Here is a 13,355-nt window from a genome sequence, read left to right as displayed (position 1 = left end):
TGACAAAACGAGGTAAAAATTACTGGAACGATGAAATAATAGAAGCGACAGGCTAGGTGACTTACCATTCGCTGTCCTCTCCTCTTCTTCGAACGTACTTCTTCGTTGCAATTCTCTCGGTAGGATACGTACGATTACGTTCAGATAAATATTGCCGACATAACTAAATGAATAAAACTTGGAAAAATCTTGCTTTTTAAAATATAAATAAGATTTAAATCAGCAAACTTCCTCATGCTTGTGATACTGATCTCTGGACAAGCGTGCCGACAGTCTTCTGACGCACACATCATATTTGGACTGGTTGTTGTACACCGCACACTACCTAGTCTAAATTATTTATTAGATCAGTGTTTGTCATGGAAAAGAGTTTTCATAGATTATACATTCAGAAAAGTAAAACTAACAACTGAAATGTCCAGAAACTAGATTTGCAACCGAAACCGAAGGTATCAACAAAACGCAACTTTGTGGTACAGCAGTCACCAAATATCTTGTGTAAACAAATTGACAAGAAGCAAAAATCTGTCAGAGTCTACCACCAATTTAATTGATTTCCTAGCTTAGAAACAGAAACTAAGTCTTATATTAAGGTAGCTTATCATGTTTTAACTTCAAATGCACTTTTCGACATGCGATCAATTGTTTCAGTCACACACAGTCGTGATGGTCAAGTTAGTTGAAACTTAAACATGGCGGCCGCAGTAAATCTCGAAAATAAGCAAACTTCAAACAAGGGTTACCGCAAAACCAAAAACTATCCCAAAAAATTGAAGGTATATCTGTGTACGTCTATCCTTAAACTGTATCTGCAATATAATTATTGGGTTCTTTGCATACTGACAAGCGTTTTTGGTAGTAGTTTCAGGGTAACATAGAGCTATTAAAAAACAGCTGCAAAGTGTCTTCGAGCAAAAAATAATAAAATAATTATAATTAGAGCATATCTGCTTTTCATGTCTTAAATGAGTTTTTCAAGGCTCTAACTATAATGTTATCGCAAAGGAGAATTCCCAGATAATTTTAGATTTACGCTGGTAAGCCATGGAAATGACAGAATTTCGATAGTTCGAATATCGAGATTTGGCTCATTCCGCACTCGACCGTTTTTATTTAACTACTCTCAAAAATAAAAAAAAGATTAGAAAAAACTAACCCTGTTTTGGTTCCTTTGGTACAAGGGTCTATCAATATAGAAAGTATGAGTGAAATTGATTTTTTGGCTGTGTCTGCGATTTTGATGATCATATCTGATTTTGACTGACAATGTCTCTTAATTGCTCAGTGGGTATCCATAATTTGAAACCTACCTTATCACCCGTTTCACATGTTTCCCGCAAAAGAGCATATAATGATAAAATTCTGGATCCTTGGACATAAGATATGTTGTCGGCCTCATTTTGCACTGGGGATTAAAAATGTCAATCATATGGTTGAACCGGGTCCATTCATGGCGGTGTGCTCATACTTCAAGCGAAAGACAGGCAAATTGCTAATGGCACCTTTGTTAAATGTCTTGAGCTAAGAAAAAGATACGCTACCAAGTAGACGGTCTTAGTTGTTGCCGTCTTTCTTCGATGGATGAGCTAACGTAATCCAAAACCTCAAAAGCCCGACTTACTTCCCTTTTAGGACCCGCAAAAATCGTCTAAATAGATTTGCACCGGAAATGAATGATATAAGCAGTAACTCAGACCCAGTTCACTATCACTGAGATTGACTTGGAAAAGCAACAACCATAGGCGGCAGAAACACTTGAGTGCATCCACGGGCATGCGTATTATTAGGGCCTACAGTAAGTATACTGTCTCAATAGGGGTAAACTGTGTGCAGATGCTGGGCGCGCGTAATGAATCAGATTTGGCCTCCGGCGCTGATTTCCCATGCCAACATAAAATAGATTTCAGCTACACTACTCAGGAGACACTAATATAGTGAACCATTAGGCTTATTTTGCATGTTTCGGCTGAGCACCAGCGTACAATAATGAAGGAACATACTCAAAACCATTGCATTTTCAGTAATTGTTATCAAAGCACACAACAAAGACATACCGAGAGCTTAGCAACCACTAACAAACATCGTGGTTAGAACGGTGGCCAGAAAAAACCTGCTGTAAATCTGGGTAGGAACCAGGCACATGCTCACGTAACCTTCCTATTAGGCTATATGCATACTTACAAAAACTAAATAAATAAATAAACTTAGCAATAGCTGAGAAGGTGTCGGCCTAGAGTGATTGCCCACGTGCAATGACAAGCTTTAATACTTGTATCACTATACCCATAATGCATCTATACTCAAGGGCCCAGGCCCTTGCCCTGTTGCTCTTGTGCCGCGGAAATATTTAATTTCCGGCTTATTCGTTGGCACTCAAACGCCAGAAATTCCATATTTCTGCTACACTACTCAACAGACACTAATATAGTGAACCAATAGATTTATTTTTGCACGTTTCGGCCGAGTAACAGCGTACAATAATGAAGGAACACCGTCTAGAAGCCAAAGAAAGGGCTGGAAGAAGTAGACAATTGCCTCGAAGCTAAAAGCCTAAGGATTTAGAGACTGAAATTCTAGATGCAATATGATCTTTAACATAGCCGTCCTTGGCTGAAACATTCTTCCCTCGCCCATGCCTCTGAAAAACGTGATCGCCCACTCCACTATTGGCAGCCTTGGAAGCCCCACCTGACCTAAAGGAGTGGGTGCCATAAACAGAAGGGTCAGGTACTACACTACGTAAACTCTTTAATCAATAATCTCTGAAGGTAGAATAACTAGTTGGCTTGTCTTTGCTGACCATCTTATAAGACGACTTGGTCTTGACCAACGGCCTGAAAATTAACTCATTCGACTGAGGATCAATGTTCAGCCTACTCAAATACTGTTGAAGAATGGAAACTGAACAAGAGCTGCCCCCTGAACTCGCAATAACAGCTTCATCTCCTTGCCTAAGCTGGTCAGTTTTACTCGTCTCGACCTTAATTATCATGTGGTCTTCAAGAAACTTAATATGACTTCTTATTCTTGTGACTTCCTCCGACCTAAAAAATCCAGCATAACAAAGCATGTAAAGACATACATTTCTAAGTTGAAGGGTATTGGACAACTGAGTGAAAAATCCTTCTTGATTTCTCCTCGGTCAACTTGAAACTAATATGCAGTGCGACAACTGCAAAAGACAACTCTCTTGCACCAAACATGTCATTCTTAGCTTTACCTCTCACAAAGAGTTGCTTAAATTTGGGCAGCACAACCCAATCATGAACTGACGAGTTCTAGTGTCTTCCGTCATTACACTGTAATACCCAAAAATAGGAAGACTTCCACATAGGAATAACAAGTGTACCCTCCGCATTACACAACTACAAATGATCAACAACTCTCGCAATTTGCAAAACTAGAGGGAGTAACCAATTGTTTTCAAACTCCCCAGTCTTGTAAAAAAGCATCCACAGCCTCAGTACCTGGCTGGTAAAATCTGGGATTGAAGCGAGAAAGCTTAGCATTATGACTACATGCGAATCTGTCAGTGGTATGCGGTCCCTGTCGAACATCCAAAATTTGGAAAACTCATTAGTTGTATAATCATCAAAATCAACAATTCTACTTGAATGGTCAGCAAAAGAATTTAAAATTCCTGGGAATCCACTTCACCTCAAGTGAAATTCCAAAACTAACGCAAACGAGAAAAATACGAAGCGCTAAACCTTGAAGCTCTGTAACCTTACTGCCAGAATGAACGATGCTAACAACATTCGTGTTATCGGTAAACCATGCAACCTGCTTACCTAAAAGACTAGGAGCAAAACTGTTCAAAGTCAACTCTACAGCTTTAAGCTCCCTCCATTTGGAGCTGTTATTGCTTTTAATAGTAGACCAATTTTGTTGAAAAATTTTGCCTTCACTATGAATGAAGGATCCACAAGCATAATCAGAAGCATCCGAGTAAACTAATTTAGCTGGCTGAGACAAAGGCAGCCAAGGACAACGGCGATTAAGAGAGTCGACATTCTGACTCCAAAACATTAATTCGTTACAAGTCTTCTTATTCAAGCCCACAGTAAAATTCCATGACACTTTCGTATGTACAACAGCATATAATGACTTAGTGAGGATTCTTGTCACACCGCCCACACAAGGCGTTAATGATATAATCTGGCCTACAACAGTTGCCAAATTTCTCACGTTCACAATCATAGAGTCTCCCTTGAGGAAAGAATCAATGTTAGCCTTCAACTTTGAAATTCTCTGTTCGGTAACATAAATAAAATCTTGATTAGTGTCTAAGACAGTACCTAGCCATGTAATAAGCTGCACTGGCTCCTATATGGACTTCTCTTCGTTAATAACAATGCCAAATTGTAACAAAATCAGCATGAACTGTCAAACTATTAATCTTAGCTTTCATTATGCCAGCCCCACTACCCAAACTGTCATTAAGAAAAATTACCATAGGTATGCCCTTACACCTCCATGAGGTAATAACCGGACATAACAATTTGGTAAACAAATAGGGAGCGGATGACAAACCAAAAGGTAATGCTGCATATTGAAAATATTTAAATACTCCGTCGCCGAAATTCCAGGCAAACGCCAAAAACCTTGTTTTGTCTGGAAAAATTCCTACATTATGATAACCAGACTTAAGATCAAACCTGAACAAATAAAGTCCTTTAGACAAAGGCTTGAGAGCCACTTTTAAGATCTTCACACTTAAATTTCTGTTTGAAAATATACAGATTAACATGTCTCAAATCTAAAATTAACCTTTTCTTACCTGAAGACTGAATAGAAACTGAAAGTGGATTAATTATGGCAGGTGGGTAATCGAGAATTCCACACATCTGTTCCCAAGAAGATCGGAAATAGCCTCGGAAACAAACTCTTTTTCCCTCAGGGCTGAACCATTGTTTGTGCAGACCTTGGGGGGGTGGAAATTCAATGAAAGGAAGTTTGTACCCATCACGTATAACCAGAGTTAATCCCTGTATTAACTCTGGCCTGAAGCACCAATTTTCTCCCATTCTTGATAACACTATGCTAAATTCCTGCAAACCGAGCAAACTTTAGACTGGCATGAATCAAATTCACGCAGTGTCAAAGACTTAACAGTGACAAACAACGATGAATAATTTGGATCAATAAGATCGTCCTCAAGACCATTGCCTACGCCGTCTAAAGAACTGGGAAAAACATTGCAAATATTAGAAACAACTACACCTTGATCTTGTCCATCCTCGAGGTCGGCTAGTTATTGACCTGCACGAGACTTGGCAGCTAACAGCGGGCATTGTGCTCTCCAGTGGCCTGGCTTATTACAAGTGAAACGAGATCGCGGCTTCGTTTGATTTCTGAATTGGGCATCAATGGTTGGAATTGGCCTCAAAGCAGAACTGACATCAGTATTAGAAACAGCCGCGACTGGTTGGCTCTTAGGAAACTCCCGTTTTGAAGCAGTCATTCTTGACTTGGCTTTCTGTGAAATCTGCTTGGTTCTCGCTCTCGCTTCTGCTCTAATAATCTTCTTTTCATCATCAGCAAGATCGTTCTTTTTATATTCTTGTATTATCATCCAGCCATAATCTGATTTGTCCGCTAAAAGGATAAGTTTCTGCCTTTCCACTAACAAGTTCTCACCTGCCTTTCTCTAGCGACTCTTTGACCTTGTCCAGGTTTTGCGGAGAACACAAAGATTTCGCCTCATCTGGAACGTTCGTCAGTTTCGAGTTGAATCTGCACTGATCTTCATTGGCCTTCTTCTTGAACTGGCGGGGTTCTTCAAACTTCAATTTCTTAATTGAAGATGCGAGTCAGCAGTGTCAGAGGTAGCCCTTTTGATGTCGGAAAGGGAACTGTCAAGGATTGACGTCATTGAGCCGAGAAGAGTCTCGTTGTTCTTAGCTATAGCAGCATTGATGATTTGATCAACCTGAGATTGTTCCATCGCGAATAAACTTAGCAATAGCTGAGAAGGTGTCAGCCTAGAATGATTGCCCACGTGTAATCACAAGCTCTAATACTCGTATCACTATACCCATAATGCATTTATACTCAAGGGCCCAGGCCCTTGCCCTGTTGCCCTCGTGCTGCAGAAATATTTGATTTCCGGCTTATACATTGGCACTCAAACGCCAGAATTTTCATAAACTTTGAGCATTTGATGATGATGAATTTCTGGATCTTTGGACATAAGATATGTTGTCAGCCTCATTTTGCACTGGGGATAAAAAATGTCAATCATATGGTTGAACCCGGTCCATTCATGGCGGTGTGCTCATACTTCAAGCAAAAGACAGGCAAATTGCTAATGGCATCTTTGTTAAATGTCTTGAGCTAAGAAAAAGATCCACTACCAAGTAGACGGTCTTAGTTGTTGCCGTCTTGCTTAGATGGATGAGCTAACGTAATCCAAAACCTCAAAAGCCCGACTTACTTCCCTTTTAGGACCCGCAAAACTTGTCTAAATAGATTTGCACCGAAAATGAATGATAAAAGCAGTAACTCAGACCCAGTTCACTATCAGTGAGATTGACTTGGAAAAGCAACAACCATAGGCAGCAGAAACACTTGAGTGCATCCACGGGCATGCATATTATTAGGGCCCACAGTAAGTATACTGTCGCACTAAGGGTAAACTGTGTGCAAATGCTGGGTGCGCGTAATGAATCAGATTTGGCATCTGGCGCTGATTTCCCACGCCAATATAAAATAGAAACTTTGATAAACGAAAAGTGGGATGACACTAGGATAACACGAATGGGATAACAATAGGAAAAATGGACTGAATGCTCATAGGAACCTGTGAAAGGGAAAGAAAGTATTCAAAAGGAATAGGTAAAACTTTTCGAACGCAAATTCACTTCTTGATTAACCATTTTGTTTTGAGATCCTTGAAGAATGGTGTATACGATTCTAAAACTTAAGTGGCTAACTAGCTTGTGTGGTTGTTTTGAACTTATTTCACACAAGTTAGCTTTGACAGAGTCTTTGACAACCTTCCTGCACTGAGATGCTGAGCACCCTCAACATTCAGAAAATTTACAAAGTTTGACTGCTGTGTTCCCAAAAGTATATTTTGTTCTCGGATACTCGTTCCTTGACTAGTGGTCGCAAAGAGAGACTCATCAAAAATCAGAAAGACTGAAATCAGAGATCAGAAAGACTCTGATCAAACTGAGATGGAGACTTCACGGTGTTATCTATAATATAGACGCGGCTATAATATCGCAGAGATTTCTCACAAGTAAATTTGTTCGGGAAAGATCTTCAAGGTCCTGATTAATACGCAGCAAAATTATTTCAGTGCAGATAACATCTCACTCATTAAAGCGTTCGGTGGCAGCACCATGATGGTGGGGAACTTCTCGAAGTTGGATACAGGTTTTGTCGTGTGTAAAAGGTAACTGCTGCTCGACTGAAAAAACTGCATAGTGCAATGATACTGCATTGCTGAACAGCTCCTTTTTTAAAATCCTTTCTATCTTCGGTGAGACGCAAAGCCAGCAATTTAAAACCAATCCTGAGACGAAGCCGGTGTGCGCAATGGGAAGCGATTGGCCCAGGGACACCCTTGATTCAATTTCTGTGTCATTTTTTGTCATGATTTATCGCAGAGTAACTTTTACTCTAACAGTAATCTTTTAATCCCATAATTAGTATTGCATTTTGATCCTTCTTTAGGACATGAAACCGAACTTTGATTATTGTGAACAGATCATAAGCACTCACTAAACTTGGCATTTTCTTTCAGCCGCATTTAGATTAAACCTAGCCATGCTGGGGAACGAACAAGGCGTGTGACTGCTGTTAAAATTGAATTTTAAAAATCCAAGCTTTCGCTGATCAGTGAAATAAAGATGCATCTATAATCCATCATTATTCCACTGATTGAATTTTCAACATTCAATTTTTACAGCAGTGAAAGGACTCATTCGAACTTCAAGTCCAATATCAATTGTCATTCGACCTGTTAAATACCCTCCTTTTAAAAATTACTATTAATAATGATTTCCTTTCCATAAAACTTACCCTTTAGCTGGTCCTGAAAATTTCGCGGACTAAAATTGTAAAAAACATCTCCCAGTTTTTTTCAAATTTGTTATAAAATTCTTCTCTTTCATATTGAACACAAGCATCCTTTCTTTCCTTGAAATCTTCATCCACAATCATTTTAAACCCTAATAATAAAAAGAATAAATGACAATAATGATTAAATAAAAGATTTTTAACCCAGTAACTGGCGAGAAAAAATGGCAAAATACTCTTTAAGGATGGGTAAGCAGCAAACGCGTTGTCGCAGCCTGCTTGCGTTGGTGTAAAATTCTGCCAATTGGTATTACAACTTATATTTTGTAAAGAAATAATTAAAATTCCTCGATTACCTTCGATTTGCCATTTGAAAAGTTTGTCTTGAACATCCTTTTTTCTGGCGTCAGGCAAAGGTAGATAAGTTGCTAATTAATTTTGTGTAGCTTTTCGAAGTGTTTGTTAAAGAACGCATCTGTCCATTGTTTCTGCTTAAAATGATGTCCTTCATTTCTAACATTTTTCCAACATCATCTGCCAATGACTGCATTGTTACTAAATGATCACTAGTGTTAAATAATGTCACCAGGTAATTACAGCTCAAAAGTTTAAGGCAACAGCAGCATCCATAGTTGTGTCAAATCCAGAAAACTTGGCTGGGAAGTCTGCTGGTAAATACAGCTTAGCAAGGTCTTCTATGCTATGGACACTGTATATGTATTTCCTTTCGAATAAAGGCTGATAGTTTCGAAAGAAACTGTTTGGGGCTGCGTTGGTGGGAAATTACTGCAATGACGTCATGGACAGCTCATATATAAAGTAGGCAGTTTTCAAATAACTGGATAATTCATAACTCAGGATGGATGACCTGACCCCAATTAAAACTATTTCTCGGGTCAATATCTCCCTTAAATTGAAGGAAACGGTTTGCGTTCTGTGTATCACGGCCATTTCAAACCTGGATTATTGCCGCAAGCTTTTTTCTGGCTCTAGGAAGTCACGAGCGTGCATCAATTTAGAGACTCTAATTGGCGCCAAGCTAGACAGGGGCAACAGTGTGACAGGAATTATATGCAGAAATTGTGCCCGAACGAACGAAAATGTGGTAAGAAAGGTTCTAGAAATAAGACAGCAGTTCTTATCATCAAAAGAGAGGCTAGCAGCACACGGTGGTACGTGGACTCGGTGAAAAGACAGAGTAAAGCCTCGTGCGATCAAAAAGTTTGCAGTAAACGAAAAACTTTATTCATTGAAAGCAGTGCTGTTGCCGCCTGCGCTAAAAACGAACCTGTTCCATTGGTCACATCAACAGAGAAGTCTGCTCAAACTTTGTCCTGGCCAGAAGTTTCTGATGTTTCTGCTGTTCATGTAAGTGGAAGTTTCAAGTGCCGAGAATGGCTAGGTTTTATTCATCGTTGCATTTTATACTTGTACTAGCATGGGAGGTGTTCAGTGATGTTGATCGAAAGTCACAAAATATTAGTTCAAAATTTAATTTTTTTCCCTGAAAGTTATGCTGGATATGATACGAAAGCTTTTCGTTTTATGTTGTGAAGTCTCATATACACCACAGTTGGATTTCAAAATCACTGAAAACCGTTTCAAGAAAACATTTCTACAAACTTTGATTAATGAGATACAATGAAATATATGAAGTTCATATATTTTGAACTGCGGTATTAGATACATATGATGTATGATCCTCGCAGTAGATAGCGCTATTTAAGCAATAGCGAAAATCAGACCTGAAAAAAATCAGGGCTGTACGGGATTCGAACCACTGACCTGTGCGATACTAGTGCAGCGCTCTACCAATTGAGCTAACAAGCCAACTGGGAGCAGGCCGTTAAGTTGAGTCGAAATAAACCCGTGAAAGTGATAAATGAGATACAATGAAATATATGAAGTTCATATATTTTGAACTGCAGTATTAGATACATATGATGTACGATCCTCGCAGTAGATAGTGCTATTTATGCAATAGCGAAAATCAGACCTGGAAAAAATCTGGCCTGTACGGGATTCCAACCACTGACCTCTGCGATACTAGTGCAGCGCTCTACCAATTGAGCTAACAAGCCAACTGAGAGCAGGCCGTTAAGTTGATTCGTAATAAACCCGTGAAAGTGATAAATGAGATACAATGAAATATATGAAGTTCATATATTTTGAACTGCGGTATTAGATACATATGATGTACGGGATTCGAACCACTGACCTCTGCGATACTAGTGCAGTGCTCTACAGTAGTTCTGATTATGACAGACCTTTTTTCAGGTCTGATTTTCAGTATTGCTTAAATAGCGCTATCTACTGCGAGGATCGTACATCATATGTATCTAATACTGCAGTTCAAAATATATGAACTTCATATATTTCATTGTATTTCATTTATCACTTTCACAGGTTTATTACGAATCAACTTAACGGCCTGCTCCCAGTTGGCTTGTTAGCTCAATTGGTAGAGCGCTACACTAGTATCGCAGTGGTCAGTGGTTTGAATCCCATACAGGCCTGACTTTTTTCAGGTCTGATTTTCGCTATTGCTTAAATAGCGCTATCTACTGCGAGGATCGTACATCATATGTAAACTTTGATTAGTTATCAACTGCTGTTTATCTCAGTGTTACCAAGTTTACGGCTTTCACCTAAAAGTTTGTCCAAGTCCACAAAAATTGCATCACCATAAATGAGACTAGTCATTACTAAAACAAAATGGAATTATTCATAATGTCGGTTTCAAAGTAATTTTCAATATGGATTTAATATATTCTCCAATTTCAAAAAGATCAGTGAGTGTAAATATTTCACAAAGGGCCCCCAAAATCTCTTGCCGATTTAAAAGTTCAGTCACAGCTGTGATATTCTATTGTATTTGGCATATGAATTATTAATGAATTTGATGAGGAGTATTAAACATTCACCTCCCCTCCACCTCACTCAATGTAGATAGGTACAAGATCAATAATATTATTCTGAAATAAACAATTATAGTGATTGAGATGAAAAATAATCACTGAAAAGTGAAAACACCTGTAATGATTATTGTCAATAGTTAGTCACTATCAGCTGAATCAGTATTGGCTGTGACAAATTCTGCTTCTTATATAAATGTCACTGTCATCTGTGTCATAATCAGAACTACATTGTTCGATCATCTTTACAATGTTGCATTCGGAAATAGCCTCCATTGGTGAAAAAAACCATTCGCTGTTGCACACATTGTCACGTGTGCATTTACCCTTGCACAGGCACAAACATCGGCATGTCTTTGCACATACATCACGACATGAATGACGCTCTATTCTGGTTTCTTCATCTGGTTTTTCTTGACAATTCAAAAATGGCTGGATTAACAAGGAATGCCTACGCACATCTGTGTTTCTTACATACTCTTTCATTCCATTTGTGATATCTTTGCTCCTTGTGCATCCAGAGTATGCAGCTAGGCAGCTAGAGGGGCCCAAATGAAGGGCAATGTAGGCACCTTCCACATTGATGCCCATTCCAAAAGCAATTGTGCAGAACACCACTCGCACACTGCCATTCACTTTGCAAAATTCTCTCTCCACTGTTTCTTTTACCAAAGGGTGAGTCTTCGTGTGGTACATAGCAAAGAGTCGTGTTCTGTCATCCTTTAGCTCTTTTCCAGTGGGAGGACCATAGCTGTTGCTTCCTAAAACTTCATGAAAAGTTTCGTAAAGTTCCCTCAAGTGTGCCCTCTTTATGCAAAAGATTAACACCTTCTGTGCATTTATTTTCTTTGACTTAAGATCATCAATAAGCCACTGGAATGATGTTTCGAGATCATCTGGGTCAACAGATGAAACAGAGAACCTAATATTCTGTTTGTTAGGTACTGTTATGAACTGCACACAGTCCTTCATCATCAGATCCCTCATGATAACTTTCCTAACTGCATCAGTTGCTGTTGCTGTCAATGCGATGAGAGGGGTAACTTGTTTAAAGAACAATCTCATTTCCGCTAAACGTGCATAGTCGTCAAGGAACACTTCGTCATTTCCACTGCCATGACCCCTAAAGATGAAATGATCATTTTAACTCATAGTTGAGGCTTGTATTCTTCCCAGTTTCTGACATAGCCATAGCCACTGTTATTCACCTCCTCCAAAATTGGTAAGGACAGCTTACTGGATTCTGATAACAGGCTTTGACATAATGTTTTCGTCACTTAAGGTAAATGCAAAGAAACAAAGTGTATGTCATGGTTCAAACACTGTTTGCTTAAAGAAAGTTCGAAACAGTTTGATTATTATTTCCCTTTCTCAGAAGATGATAATGAACACTGCACAAAGGAAGGTAAACATTACACTGGTTTGAAAAAATTTCAACCACAAGCTATAAATTTTTACAGGTACAGTGCACTATAATCCTTACATGTATGTAAAGATTGTAGAAATATCAGCGAGAAAGCCGCAGAAGACAAGAAAAGCGAACTTGAGACAGAAGAAAAGAAGGTGATCGAAAAGTAGTATAGCTGAGAGCTTTCTAACAATGTAACGATGAAAAGAATAGAGCACTAACCATTTCGCCACACAATGCACTTCATCAATGAATACAGCTTCGATTTTGTTCTTTAATGTGAGAACAGTGGACTGATGACTACCAAACAAAGCTTTGGGGCTTGTGAACACAAGGTTGTATTTGCCCTCAGTGGCCTCCTTGTTTTTGGTTTGTGAACTGTCTGGACCCACAACAACAGCAGCCTTGATTCTTTTTTTTTTTACGTAAGCTAGAGACTTGGTCATTCATTAGCGAAACCAGAGGAAAAATTACAAGGCACACCGTATGAATATTATCTCTTTCGCCATGTTTGAAGAAATCTATCGCAAATGGCACGATATGAAAGGTAAGACTTTTTCCCGATCCTGTCGGCAAAATCATCAAAACATCTCAGCCACTGAGGTAGGCTTCTACTACCTTCCGTTGATTCTCTCTGATATCTTCAAAATTTAACTAATTTAACCTGAAGTTTATGGCTTCTCGCACATTCATTTTGATTCAGTCTATGCACTGGAGCCGGAGATCAAATTACCAGGAAAATGACGTCAAATTACGTAACGGTTTCTGATTGGAGAGTATTGCTACCACACCCCCTGACACACCGCCGACCTAAAATCTGGTCGATTGGATTTGGCGTGCTGCAAGTGAGGAAAGTCCGTATTCTGCCCCACTGGACTCTCACGAAAACAGTCTTTGGGAAAGTCTACCCCACCCCTCGAGGGAGCTGTCACATTCGAGTGTTACTCTTGACAGTGGTGTAAGGATTTGGCATGGGTTACTGCTGACATTATTCAACCACCAGT

This window comes from Stylophora pistillata, chromosome 2 (assembly GCF_964205215.1).
Source record: "Stylophora pistillata chromosome 2, jaStyPist1.2, whole genome shotgun sequence".
NCBI classification, from domain to species: Eukaryota; Metazoa; Cnidaria; class Anthozoa; order Scleractinia; family Pocilloporidae; genus Stylophora; species Stylophora pistillata.
This window is presented reverse-complemented; position numbering follows the sequence as displayed.